The 14,795-nt window shown below is 41.8% G+C and overlaps 1 protein-coding gene across 5 annotated transcripts in view; it reads right to left on the reverse strand.

Annotated features, from left to right (window-relative positions):
• Nucleotides 1–14,795, reverse strand: part of LOC135544634 (high affinity cAMP-specific and IBMX-insensitive 3',5'-cyclic phosphodiesterase 8B-like) — an 86,607-nt gene that overhangs the window by 66,256 nt on the left and 5,556 nt on the right. The gene's annotated exons all lie outside the window — the stretch shown is intronic.

Here is a 14,795-nt window from a genome sequence, read left to right on the forward strand (position 1 = left end):
AACAGGGTTGACCATAACAGGGTTGACCGTAACAGGGTTGACCGTAACCGGGTTGACCATTTCACCTTAAATCAGCCATGAATCCTCTTGTGACAGGGGGAATGGAAGCTAGTTGTGTGCAACAGAGGGGCAATTGAATGCAAGCTTTTTCCCCCTCTTTTTTTCTTCTTTAAAAAACAACAACATTCCTAGCCTGTCTGTCTATGGGTAAGAGGGTTGACGTGTTACGCTTGAAAATGGCCGAAAAGAACCAGCTCACCTGCTTTTACACTATGATTTGACTATTTGATGTTCAATGAATAAATCTTTTAAAAGGAATAGTTTCATCATATTAAAATGAAAATTCAGTTCACGTAACAGGGTTGACATTAAACATGAGGGACAGACGTGAATGAATAAATAACCATCTTCAGAAATATCAAAACAACAAAATAACTCGGGTTTACAATGATGGTGAACGCGTGGAGAAATGCTGGAGTTAAGTGGTTTAAAATCTTTCTAGAAGTCACCAAGGGTGCATTTAGCCACTTTAGCAAGTCTTTATTCATATTGAAAATCAGATTTATTGACTTCTCCATGTGACCTATATTAAAGGGCACTTCATTTAATATAACAGGCTCTTAAAATTCAATATTGGTGTACAATTTATCCTTAAAATACCAAAGGGAAGCAAAAGGCACTAATTTCATTGAACGACCCACACCGGTGGCAATGACATCTCAGACCAATACCCAAGTCTCCACATATGCAGTATTTCACGTTGACCCATATCTGTCTCTGTGCCTCTCTGGACACCTGTCATTATCTGTTTATCACAGCTCATTGACTCAGTGCTGTGTTAATTGTCCCTCTTGGCCTCCCTTACAGAGTTGAATGAGGCCAGCTCTGCAGTCATATTCAATGGATAAGGGACTGTTTGTGTTTGTTTGTGGGGACATCAGTTAGGATCTAATGTATGGCCAACAATGTATGGTGATTAGTGCCAACAATGAGCTCATCAGGTCTCTTGTGCCCTGTCCCTGTGTCTCCTATGATTCCTGAACCATGTCTGTGTAGGAGGACAGAGAGGGGCATAGAATAATGTATAGAGAGTGTGTAGAGAATGTTTAGAGAGTGTATAGAGTGTATAGAGAATGTTTAACGAGTGTATAGAGAGTGTATAGAGAGTGTATAGAAGGTTGTATAGAGTGCATAGAATGGTGTATAGAGTGTATATACTGGGTGTATTGAGTGTACAGAGAGTGTATAGAAGGGTGTATAGAGTGTATAGAAGGGTGTATAGAGAGTATAGAAGGGTGTATAGAGAGTATAGAAGGGTGTATAGAGTGTATATAATGGTGCATAGAGTGTATATAAGGGTGCATAGAGTGGATAGAGAGTGTATAGAAGGGTGTATAGAGTGCATAGAATGGTGTATAGAGTGTATATACTGGGTGTATTGAGTGTACAGAGAGTGTATAGAAGGGTGTATAGAGTGTATAGAAGGGTGTATAGAGAGTATAGAAGGGTGTATAGAGAGTATAGAAGGGTGTATAGAGTGTATATAATGGTGCATAGAGTGTATATAAGGGTGCATAGAGTGGATAGAGAGTGTATAGAAGGGTGTATAGAGTGTATTGAGTGTACAGAGAGTGTATAGAAGGGTGTATAGAGTGTATAGAAGGGTGTATAGAGTGCATATAATGGTGTATAGAGTGTATATAAGGGTGCATAGAGTGGATAGAGAGTGTATAGAAGGGTGTATAGAGTGTATTGAGTGTACAGAGAGTGTATAGAAGGGTGTATAGAGTGTATAGAAGGGTGTATAGAGTGCATATAATGGTGTATAGAGTGTATATAAGGGTGCATAGAGTGGATAGAGAGTGTATAGAAGGGTGTATAGAGTGTATAGAGTGTATAGAGAGTGTATAGAAGGGTGTATAGAGAGTGTATAGAAGGGTGTATAGAGTGCATATAATGGTGTATAGAGTGTATATAAGGGTGCATAGAGTGGATAGAGAGTGTATAGAAGGGTGTATAGAGTGTATTGAGTGTACAGAGAGTGTATAGAAGGGTGTATAGAGTGTATAGAGTGTATAGAAGGGTGTATAGAGTGCATATAATGGTGTATAGAGTGTATAGAAGGCTGTATAGAGTGTATATAAGGGTGCATAGAGTGGATAGAGAGTGTATAGAAGGGTGTATAGAGTGTATAGAGTGTATAGAGGGTGTATAGAGTGTATAGAAAGTGTTTAGAGAGTGTGTAGAGAGTGTATAGAGTGTATAAAGAGTATAGAGAGTATAGAGTGTATAGAGAGTGTATAGAAAGTGTTTAGAGGGTGTATAGAGGGTATAGAGATTGTATAGAAGGGTATAGATGACTGCAGATGACTTCGTCAACCATTTTGAAAAGAAGGTCGACGACATCCGATCCTCGTTTGCTAAGTCAAACGACACCGCTGGTTCTGCTCACACTGCCCTACCCTGTGCTCTGACCTCTTTCTCCCCTCTCTCTCCAGATGAAATCTCGCTTCTTGTGACGGCCGGCCGCCCAACAACCTGCCCGCTTGACCCTATCCCCTCCTCTCTTCTCCAGACCATTTCCGGAGACCTTCTCCCTTACCTCACCTCGCTCATCAACTCATCCCTGACCGCTGGCTACGTCCCTTCCGTCTTCAAGAGAGCGAGAGTTGCACCCCTTCTGAAAAAACCTACACTCGATCCCTCCGATGTCAACAACTACAGACCAGTATCCCTTCTTTCTTTTCTCTCCAAAACTCTTGAACGTGCCGTCCTTGGCCAGCTCTCCCGCTATCTCTCTCAGAATGACCTTCTTGATCCAAATCAGTCAGGTTTCAAGACTAGTCATTCAACTGAGACTGCTCTTCTCTGTATCACGGAGGCGCTCCGCACTGCTAAAGCTAACTCTCTCTCCTCTGCTCTCATCCTTCTAGACCTATCGGCTGCCTTCGATACTGTGAACCATCAGATCCTCCTCTCCACCCTCTCCGAGTTGGGCATCTCCGGCGCGGCCCTCGCTTGGATTGCGTCCTACCTGACAGGTCGCTCCTACCAGGTGGCGTGGCGAGAATCTGTCTCCTCGCCACGCGCTCTCACCACTGGTGTCCCCCAGGGCTCTGTTCTAGGCCCTCTCCTATTCTCGCTATACACCAAGTCACTTGGCTCTGTCATAACCTCACATGGTCTCTCCTATCATTGCTATGCAGACAACACACAATTAATCTTCTCCTTTCCCCCTTCTGATGACCAGGTGGCGAATCGCATCTCTGCATGTCTGGCAGACATATCAGTGTGGATGACGGATCACCACCTCAAGCTGAACCTCGGCAAGACGGAGCTGCTCTTCCTCCCGGGGAAGGACTGCCCGTTCCATGATCTCGCCATCACGGTTGACAACTCCATTGTGTCCTCCTCCCAGAGCGCTAAGAACCTTGGCGTGATCCTGGACAACACCCTGTCGTTCTCAACCAACATCATGGCGGTGGCCCGTTCCTGTAGGTTCATGCTCTACAACATCCGCAGAGTACGACCCTGCCTCACACAGGAAGCGGTGCAGGTCCTAATCCAGGCACTTGTCATCTCCCGTCTGGATTACTGCAACTCGCTGTTGGCTGGGCTCCCTGACTGTGCCATTAAACCCCTACAACTCATCCAGAACGCCGCAGCCCGTCTGGTGTTCAACCTTCCCAAGTTCTCTCACGTCACCCCGCTCCTCCGCTCTCTCCACTGGCTTCCAGTTGAAGCTCGCATCCGCTACAAGACCATGGTGCTTGCCTACGGAGCTGTGAGGGGAACGGCACCGCAGTACCTCCAGGCTCTGATCAGGCCCTACACCCAAGCAAGGGCACTGCGTTCATCCACCTCTGGCCTGCTCGCCTCCCTACCATTGAGGAAGTACAGTTCCCGCTCAGCCCAGTCAAAACTGTTCGCTGCTCTGGCCCCCCAATGGTGGAACAAACTCCCTCACGACGCCAGGACAGCGGAGTCAATCACCACCTTCCGGAGACACCTGAAACCCCACCTCTTCAAGGAATACCTAGGATAGGATAAGTAATCCTTCTCACCCCCTCCCCCCTTAATGATTTAGATGCACTATTGTAAAGTGGCTGTTCCACTGGATGTCAGAAGGTGAATTCACCAATTTGTAAGTCGCTCTGGATAAGAGCGTCTGCTAAATGACTTAAATGTAAATGTAAATGTATAGAGAGTGTATAGAGAGTGCATAGAGAGTGTATAGTGTGTATAGAGAGTGTATAGAAGGGTATAGAGAGTGTATAGAGAGTGTATAGAGAGTGCATAGAGAGTGTATAGTGTGTATAGAGTGTATAGAAGGGTATAGAGAGTATATAGAGAGTGTATAGAAGGGTGTATAGAGAGTGCATAGTGTGTATAGAGAGTGTATAGAGTGTATAAAGAGTATAGAGTGCATAGAAAGTGTTTAGAGAGTGTATAGAGAGTGTATAGAGCGTGTATAGAAGGGTGTATAGAGAGGGTATAGAAGGGTGTATAGAGAGTATAGAGAGTGAAGGGTATAGACTAGAGGGTGTGTGGACAAAACCACAGCAGTCTCTCATCTAGCCATTGTCATAGAGTGACTAGACTCTAGAACCTTTAGAGGTAGTGCTGAGCGATTAACCAAAATTATTTTACTTTTTTTTTATTAAACAACTAATTGACTGATGTTGGTTCAATTATTTGAGTTCCATTTAGATTTTTTTGGTGTGTGAGAAATCAACTAATTCATGAGAGAAATCAACTCAAGAACTATGTGGGAGGCTGGACTGAAGGGAGTTGAATCAAATATTCAACCCAGTTATGTGCAGAAACGTGCCTGTTTTTTCTGGCTCGGGCAGAGACGGATGAGAGAGGAAGAGGTGAAGCAAGAGTTATTACTCTCGCCAAAATCTGTACAAATTAAGCCTAATGAGTTTCTATGGGCTTATTTTGGACGTAAGCTTGTCGCCTGCCTTCCCGCCTTTGGGAAAATGACTCCCATTGTAAGAGCGGAAGTATGAGCATCTTGTCAATATATACAGATCTCTGGATGGATACACTTTTACACCTGCTACGTTAGGTTAGATACACACAGACCGCATAGACCGCAAGAGAGAGGAATGTACAAAACACAATGACGAGAGGGACAGAGAGTTTTTGAAAGTATGCCTTATCTACTTTATTTTTTTTTATGTAGCTAGGAAAGTCAGTTAAAACTTCTTCAGGATTGGTGGGTCACTTGCGGGACGGTTGAGCTAATGTAGGCTAATGCGATTAGCATGAGGTTGTAAGTAACAAGAACATTTCCCAGGACATATACATATCTGATATTGGCAAAAAGCTTAAATTCTTGTTAATCTAACTGCACTGTCCAATTTACAGTAGCTACCACAGTGAAATAAGACCATGCTATTGTTTGAGAAGTGTGCACAGCTTTGAACATGAACACTTATTAATAAACAAATTAGGCACATTTGGGTAGTCTTGATACAACATTTTGAACAGAAATGCAATGGTTCATTGGATCAGTCTGAAACTTTGCACATACACTGCTGCCATCTAGTGGCCAAAATCGAAATTGCAAATGGGCTGGAATAATACATTATGGCCTTTCTCTTGCATTTCAAAGATGATGGTACAAAACAAACAAAAAACAGTTTTTTTGTCTTTGTATTATCCTTTACCAGATCGAATGTGTTATATTCTCCTACATTCCTTTCACATTTCCACAAACTTCAAAGTGTTTCCTTTCAATTGGACCAAGAATGTGCATATCCTTGCTTCAGGGCCTGAGCTACAGGGAGTTAGATTTGGGTATGTTGGCAAAAATTAAAGAAAAAGGGTCCGATCCTTAAGAACAAATTCTTATTTATAATGACGGCCTACCCCAGCCAAATCCTAACCCGGACAACACTAGGCCAATTGTGCGCCGCCCTATGGGACTCCCAATCACAGCCAGGTGTGATACAGCCTGGAATCAAACCAGGGTCTGTGGTGACACCTCTAGCATTGAGATGCAGTGTCTTAGACCGCTGCGCCACTTGGGAGCCCTTTGAAGAACTAGTAAAATGATGTTGTTGACAGCTCAGCAGCATACTTAGGTAGGCTAGCTAAACAGGATGACTAAAGACAGTACAGTATGGGGAGCACATAGATAACATTAGATGGTCTGGCTGGCTGGCTGCTTCTAACTGAGCAGAGATGAGATGATGACTTTAAGGAATTCAAAATAATAAAGTCATCAAATAAAACAAAGTAATATACACAACTTAAATATTTTATTATTTCATAGTCATTTCCTATTTTTCAATTGATGTCTACCCAATGTGGACCTGACGGAGACAATGGAATATTTTCAATGTTTTGGCAATTGAATGTTCACAATTTTTCGTTTTGAAACGTCCATTAAAAAGCTCTAAAATCATTGCAGTGTTATTATTTCATGGCGCATTTAACGTAAATAAAGATCAAAACCGAAATCGAAAAAACTTTATTATTTTTGTAATAATCTAACTGAAACCGAACCAACCTAAAAAAAAAACACTAATAGCTCAGCACTATTAAGCAGAGACAGGTTTGAGCATAATTCTCTCTCTCTCTTTCTCTCTCTCCGCTTCTCTCTTTTCATGTAGTGCCACTTATTCTGGCCTATATGCGTCCACAGTGCTGTGTGTGTGTTGTAGCGCTGGCACAGATAAAAAAAAACCCCACTATGGTTCCCTGAAAGCTCTCAGATACATTAGCACACTCTCTCACACAAAAACAAAAAACAGATGCATCCTCTCCACTCTAAAATCTCTTCTAGCCTTTCATCAGACCACCTGGTAGCTGACACCTACCTGCCTGCCTCCCTGCCTCCCTGCCTCCCTGCCTGTCTGCCTCCCTGCCTGTCTGCCTGTCTGTCCGTCCTGAATATAGAACAGGCTGTGTTATACTGTAACAGAGAACACAGAGTACCATCTACCCCTGTGTGTGTGTGTGTGTGTGTGTGTGTGTGTGTGTGTGTGTGTGTGTGTGTGTGTGTGTGTTCATGACAGGAAATATGAAGCCATAAGCACCCATCATGTTCACATTACTGCATCATAACAACAGGTACACATCTCTCACTGCATTCACAATGACATTCACTTACAGTTTTTTTAAAGGCCAAAAGGTTTTAAAGGGTCTAAAGGATTGACACCACTAAAGAGTCTAATCAAAAAAGTCCCCCAAAGTTTAGTTTTTGGTCCAATATTCCTATCACACAATGACTACATCAAGCTTGTGACTACAAACTTCTTGGATGCATTTGCTGTTCATTTTGGTGTGTTTCAAATCATTTTGGGCCCAATAGAAATGAATGGGAAATAATGTATTGTCATTTTTGAGTCCCTTTTATTGTAAATAAAAATATAATATGTTTCTAAACACTTCTACATTAATGTGGATTCTACCATGATTACGGATCATCCTGAATGATTTGTGAATAATAATGTGTGACAAAGCTACAGGTCAAAGATCATAATCCCAAGACATGCTAACCTCTCACCTCTACCAATAACAGGGGAGGTATGATCTTTGACCCTCTGTAACATTCTCACTCATCAATATTCCTGATTAATTCAGGATTATCCGTAGTCATGGTATTTTAATTATACAATGTCCTCTTCCCATGCAGTGTGATCTAACATGGTGAAGTTATAGATAAGATTCTACATGGTCTGCATGAAACAACGCACTCATCAACAGTGTTGGGGAACATTACGCTTAAAGGTAACTCGTCACGTTACATTGTTACTCGCAAGTATAAACATATTGAAGTATAAACACATGTTTATGCAAAGAAGAAAATGCTGACACAGAGGCGGCGCTCCTAGTGGCCAGGGACTTTAATGCAGGGAAACTTAAATCAGTTCTACCTCATTTCTATCAGCATGTTAAATGGGCAACCAGAGGGGAAAGAACTCTGGAGAACCTTTACTCCACACACACAGAGATGCATACAAAGCTCGCCCTCGCCCTCCATATGTCAAATCTGACTCTATCCTCCTGATTCCTGCTTACGAGCAAAAACTAAAGCAGGAAGCACTAGTTACTCGCTCAATAAGGAAGTGGTCAGATGATGCAGATGCTAAGCTAAAGGACTGTTTTGCTAGCAGACTGGAATATGTTCCGGGATTCTTTCGATGGCATTGAGGAGTACACCACATCATTCACTGGCTTCATCAAGGAGTGCATCGATGATGTCCTACCCACAGTGACCGTACGTACATAGCCCAACCAGAAGCTTTAAAACCTTGCACAAAATATAACTTGCAACTTGCAATAACTTGTTGTCAAAATTCATGGATTTCGAGGACATATGCATTTTCTGTGATAAAAAAGGAGAAACTATTATTCACATTTTTTATGGGTGTGACTCTGTGAAGTTATTTTGGAGTGAGTTAAGTATTTAAGTTTTTTATTTCATCAATAAGACCCATATATTTACGATTTATGTCATATGTTATTAGTAAAATGAAAACAAAAGCACTGAATGAGTTGTTCATTTCTTCATTCTCTCCGGGAAATTTTATAGACACAAAAACAAATATTTGAAATCTGTCTGAATGCAATATATCTTTACTTGAAATCCAATATCTAATAAAATCTCTAGATTTAGTCAATTACCAAAAAAACCCACTGCATTCTTAGAACTCTATCATAAGTTTACACAACTGTTTACACAACTGTTTACACAACTGTAACCCCTGGCTTTTTATCTGTTTTTATTTATTTTCTTTTATGAAAATGTACTTTTGAAAGTCAATCCTTGTGATTTTTTTTTTGACTTTTAATGCTATTTTATGTTTATTCAGAAAAAATATAAATGTTGTGATGTCTTCAAACCATCAAACAGGCAAAGCATCAACACAGGACTAAGATTGAATCGTACTACACCGGTTCTGACACTCGTCAGATCATGGCAGGGCTTGCAAACTATTACGGACTACAAAGGGAAGCCCAGCCGCAAGCTGCCCAGTGACACGAGCCTACCAGATGAGCAGAAGACTGTGTGATCACGCTCTCCATAGCCAATGTAAGATCTTTACAGGTCAACATTCACAACATACAGTGCACGTACTCTGAGCAAGTACCGCTGCTTTTTCCCCCACTACTTTCCCACTAATTGAAATATCACTGGTTCGAATCCCGAGCCGTCTAGGAGGAACAAAAATATGACGATGTGCCCTTGAGCAAGGCACTTAACCCCAAGCTCTGGATAAGAGCGTCTGATAAAACGACTAAAATGTAAGAATCGCCAGGCAACGATTGCAGAGCCTCCTGAAGTAATAATAAATAATAATTTATTCAACTTTAATCGTGCTATTCATTACATCAATAATCTCAGTGTTTTAAAGCAACAACAAAAAAGACAAGTAATTTAGAAAAACAACAACAACGACATCATTCATGAGATAGAAAGTCATGAGAGGGCCAGGAAAGTGATGGGCAGCTAGCTGACTTGTATGGAGGGTGTGTGTGAGAGATGAGTTGTGGGCTTGTGACAGAGGTTACATATGAGGTAGAAATGAGGTTAACACTCCTGAAGACCATGAACCTGTAAGACCCATTACTTACACAGATATGAAGAAAACAAAACAAAAATGTGTTACACACATTGCGGGGTCGGAAACAACCGGATGCATCCGGATTTCAAGGGAAATGGAAAGAGAGTCTATGATGCGACTTCAGATTTTCTTAGGGATAAGAGCGGGACAACTTCCGGTGAAGCTGGAGGGCCCGCAATTCAAATAAATAATCATAAATATTATTGATATTTGTCACGCCCTGACCTTAGTATTCTTTGTTTTCTTTATTATTTTTGTTAAGACATGGGTGATTGTTACGGATACCAGTATCCTGTGTGTGTGTGTATCCTGTGTTCTTTTCTCTCCTTCTCCCCTCACAGGTGAAACTCATCACTCCCCAATCAGTCAACAACCAATCATCAATCAGAAGACACACCACCTCCTGTTTCCTACCTAATCACAGTTCCTTTCCCTTGGTTTAAAAACCCTGTCAGTTGTTTTCTCTGGAGCTCAATCTCTCTGTAAATGCCATGTCTGTAGGTCTCTGTGTTTCACTCTCTCTTTGTGTATTAACCTCTCTTTTGTTTGAGCACCTCCATAGCACTTTGTCATCACCTGTGAGTATTGTTTTGGTTATGGTGTTTGATTGCTGGTGGGAAAGGGGGAAACCAAGAAAAGTCGCCCATGGGCATACACTACCCGTAGGTAAACTTTTAAATACACTAGTTAGAACTGGGCGGACCACCCACTGTATTTTTGGTTAGTTAGTTAGCTGTTGTTAAAGTAGGCTAGTCTAGCTTAGTTAAAAAAAAAAAACGTATTGTTTCTTTCCTTGGGTCCAGCTCAGTCCCTTTTCCTGCTCCCCCCATTACCGTGTGTTTTCAAATAAATCTTGAGTTAGATTTCAGTTGTCCTGGTTATTTCATTCTCACTTTTACTTTGTCACAATTATAATTTGCATGAGTTATGTTACGGGTCTCATTACCATCCCCCCCTAGACTGTCGGGCCAAAAGGGATTTGTAACAGTGATTATAGGGTTACCCTGTCTAGGGTTTTTGGATGTTTATGGGGTTGTCACCAGTCTAGGGGTTTTGTATGTCTATGGTTGCCTAGATTGGTTCTCAATTAGAGGCAGCTGTTTATTGTTGTCTCTGATTGGGAACCATATTTTCGTGGGTGATTATCTATGTGTCTTAATTTTCTGTGTCAGCACTATATTTAGCTTCACGTTGTTTTTGTAGTTTGTATAAGTGTTTCTTCGTCATCATTAAAATAAGATGTGTTCATCTCACGCTGCGCTTTGGTCTCCTCCATGCAACGAACGTATTATATTATATCGGCTGAAAGCTTAAATTCTTGTTAATCTAACTGCACTTTCCAATTTACAGTACCTATTGCAGTGAAAACATGCCATGTGATTGTTTGATGACGGCACCCCACATCAAAATATTTTTCCACAGGTTTCATACATTCTCAAATAACAATTAAATATTCACTCACTTTTTGACAATCTTACTCTTTGTAATTTTGGTCGCCTTTCCTTCCAGTTCTTTGCTGGAACGAACTGCAAAAATCACTGAAGCTGGAGATTCCCATCTCCCTCACTAGCTTTAAGAACCAGCTCACAGATCACTGCACCTGTTCATAGCCCATCTGTATACAGCCCATCTACCTCATCCCCATACTATATTTATTTATTTTGCACCACAGTATCTCTACTTGCACATCCATCTTTGCACATCTACCATTCCAGTGTTTAATTGCCATATTGTAATTACTTTGCCACCATGGCCTATTTATTGCCTTAACTCCCTTATTTGAACTAATTTGCACTCACTGTATATAGACTTTTTTTCTACTGTATTATTGACTGTATGTTTTGTTCATTCTGTGTTGCTGTACAGTACGTGTCGAACTGCTATGCTTTATCTTGGCAAGGTCGCAGTTGCAAATGAGAACTCGTTCTCAACTAGCTTACCTGGTTAAATAAAGGTTAAATCAAATGTATTTAGTTTATTTTTAATTCAAAGGGTCCCAGCTATAACATGTAGTTTTGTTAGATAAAATCCTTCTTTATATCCCAAAAAGTCTGTTTTAGTTGGCACTATCGATTTGAGTAATCCACTCTTTCAACATGCAGAGAAAGAAATCAGAAAATCTACCTCAACTTTGTTTCAACAAGTCAAAATATACTCTGCAGATTCCCTAAAATGTAATGAAACTAATATTTCCTACAGAAAGAAGTGTGTTCAATAGGAAAGCAGGTGCATAATGTCTTCATGTCGTGAGCAAACACAAATTTACAAGACTGTCCTTCTGCTATAATTGATATTTCTATTTAGTTTTTTAAGTTACAAGCCTGAAACCTTGAACAGACTGCTGACACCCTGTGGAAGCCATAGGAATTGCATCCAGGGAGCTCATTTTCAATATTTTCAATTGTTTTATATTCTCCTACATTATATATTTTAACATTTTACCCCCTTTTCTCCCCAATTTCTTGGTATCCAATTGTTAGTAGTTACTTGTCTTTTCACTACAACTCCCATACAGGCTCGGGAGAGACGAAGGTCGAAAGCCATGCGTCCTCCGAAACACAACCCAACCAAGCCGCACTGCTTCTAAACACAGCGCACATCCAACCCGGAAGCCAGCCGCACCAATGTGTCGGAGGAAACACCGTGCACCTGGTGACCTGGTTAGCGTACACTGCGCCCGGCCCGCCACAGGAGTCGCTAGTGCGTGATGAGACAAGGATATCCCTACCGGCTAAACCCTCCCTAACCCGGACAATGCTAGGCCAATTGTGAGTCTCCCCACGGACCTCCCGGTTGCAGCCGGCTGCGACAGAGCCTGGGCGCGAACCCAGATTCTCTGGTGGCACAGCTAGCACTGCGATACAGTGCCCTAGACCTCTGCGCCATCCGGGAGGCCTCTCCTACATTATTTTAACATTTCTACAAACTTCAAAGTGTTTTCGGGGCCTGAGCTACAGGCAGTTTACTTTGGGCACGTCATTCAGACAGGAAGTGGAGAAAAAAGGGGCCTAGCCCTAAGAAGTTTTAACAAAGCAACACTCCAGTTTAACTCCTCCCCCACATTTACTTGATTGGTTCCACAGTGCAGAAGAGGGCTTCTGGTGTGACTGATCAGTTCTGCTCCACATCTATTTTTTTTAGCTCCGCTACAAATTTGAAAGAAATCCTGAAATAAGTTCACCCTTAAGCTTAATGTGCCAGGAAAGGCAGTAATAGTTTATTAGGTTCCGAAACCCATAATGCCGACAAAAGTCACACCAAAAAAAGACTTAACGAGAGAAAGTTTAGAGTCTGAGGACAAAGGCGCCGTGCTAGCTTCATGTGCTAGTGGTGGGAGCAGGACTGAGGTGATAAACAAATGCAGTGCCATTAGCGCCAAAGATATCCTCAAGGCCATCAAAGATATGAATACAGAATTCTCTACAAATTTGAAAATGCACTGTCTGCAGTGGACAACGTTAAAAAGGCAGTCAAAGAATGTGCTGGGTAAATCTCTCAGGCTGAGGTACGCATCTCTGGAACCGAAGACAACATTATACCCCTGCAGGCAACGATCACCGCTCTTAAGGAAAAGGTTGAATCGCTTACCTCTAAACTAGTTGATTTGGAGGGCCGCAGCAGGAGATCGAACTTGAGACTAGTATATCTCCCCCGAAGGCGCTGAGGGGAGCGATGCTTGCTCATTCCTAGAGCGGTGGCTTCCCGAGGCTTTGGAGATGGAGCCAGAATTTATCCTTTTATGATGGATTTAAACATAATAGAGATTTGGAGAGAAATGAAACCAGAGATGTGGAATACTCCTGTTACTCTAGCACTCACCAGACCTATTCCCAAATCGAAAATCTCTGCAGCATTACGTTCTAAAATTGAAGATTGCTTCTATGATAGCATTGGCATCTCTAACCACTCTCCAGCATCTCTTATATATTCAGATTCTAATTTATTTGGTGTTCCACCTAAATGGCACTTCCAACCTAAATGGCTGCAAGATACAAGTTTTACAGAATACATTGGGCAGCAAATTGACCTATACTTTTCAATTAATACAACACAGACTTCAGCTTGTACTAGATGGGAAGCCAGTAAAGCTTTCATAAGGGGTCAAATTATACATTTCATCAGCTCCAAGTCAACAAATACTCAACAAAAAATGAAATTACTCGAAACCAAAATTAAAACTCTGTGGAGAGAGAAATTGTCCTCACTAATTCCACAGGGAGTTGCTCTTGCTCAGAGCTTGATATAACAGAATTCTTGCGGGTAGAGCTGCAGCAAGCTTATTGAGACTAAACAAATCATATTATGACAAGGGAGAAAAAGCTGGGAAGCTGTTGGCCTGGCGAATCAAACAGCAGCAAGCAGAGAGGGCAATCAATTCAGGATGCAGGGGGAGCTGTGCCGGCAGACCCTCGGGAGATGAACAATACCTTTAAATCCTTTTATGAAAAATGATACGCATCAGAATATCCTCCTGAAACTGATACCCAGGCTAGTTTTTTTTAGATTGGAGTTTCCCAATGTTTCAGATGAATCTCAGGACATTCTTAATGCTGAGCTGACTGTGGAGGAAATGTCCAATGCAATTGACAGTATGAAGGTGGGGAGAGCATCTGGCCCAGATGGGCTGCCCATTGACATCTACAAGAGATTTAATAACAAACTGCACTCCCCTCCTGGAGATGTTTTTTGGAATCTTACAAAAATGGTCTCCTGCCCCTTTCTTTAAAAAAGCTCTGATCACTCTGCTCCTAAAACCCGGGAATGCAGCATACCAAATGTGATTCCTATCGTGCTATTTCACTTTTGAATTCTGACACTAAGGTTCTTTGTAAAGCACTTGCGAGGAGGTTGGAGGGTTTTCTCCCGGATGTGCTGGGTAGAGACCAAAATGGCTTTATTCAAGGTCGTGAAGGATTTCATAATGTTAGGAGAGTGATAAATGTTCTACATACTAGATTTGGCTCGTCAGACAGTGCAATCCTGTCGCTGGACCAGAGAAGGCCTTCGACAGGGTTGAGTGGCCCTACCATTTTGAAATGTTTTGTGGTGGTTGTGGTGAGAGCTTTTGTAAATAGATGAAGATACTATATACAAATCCCACTGCAGAGATCCTTACTACTAATTCAGAAATCTAAACCTTTTGACATCTGCAGGGGTTCTAGGCAGGGCTGCCCTCTTTCTCCTCTCCTGTTTATCCTAGCCATTGAGCCT

This window comes from Oncorhynchus masou, chromosome 8 (genome assembly GCF_036934945.1).
Source record: "Oncorhynchus masou masou isolate Uvic2021 chromosome 8, UVic_Omas_1.1, whole genome shotgun sequence".
Lineage (NCBI taxonomy): Eukaryota > Metazoa > Chordata > Actinopteri > Salmoniformes > Salmonidae > Oncorhynchus > Oncorhynchus masou.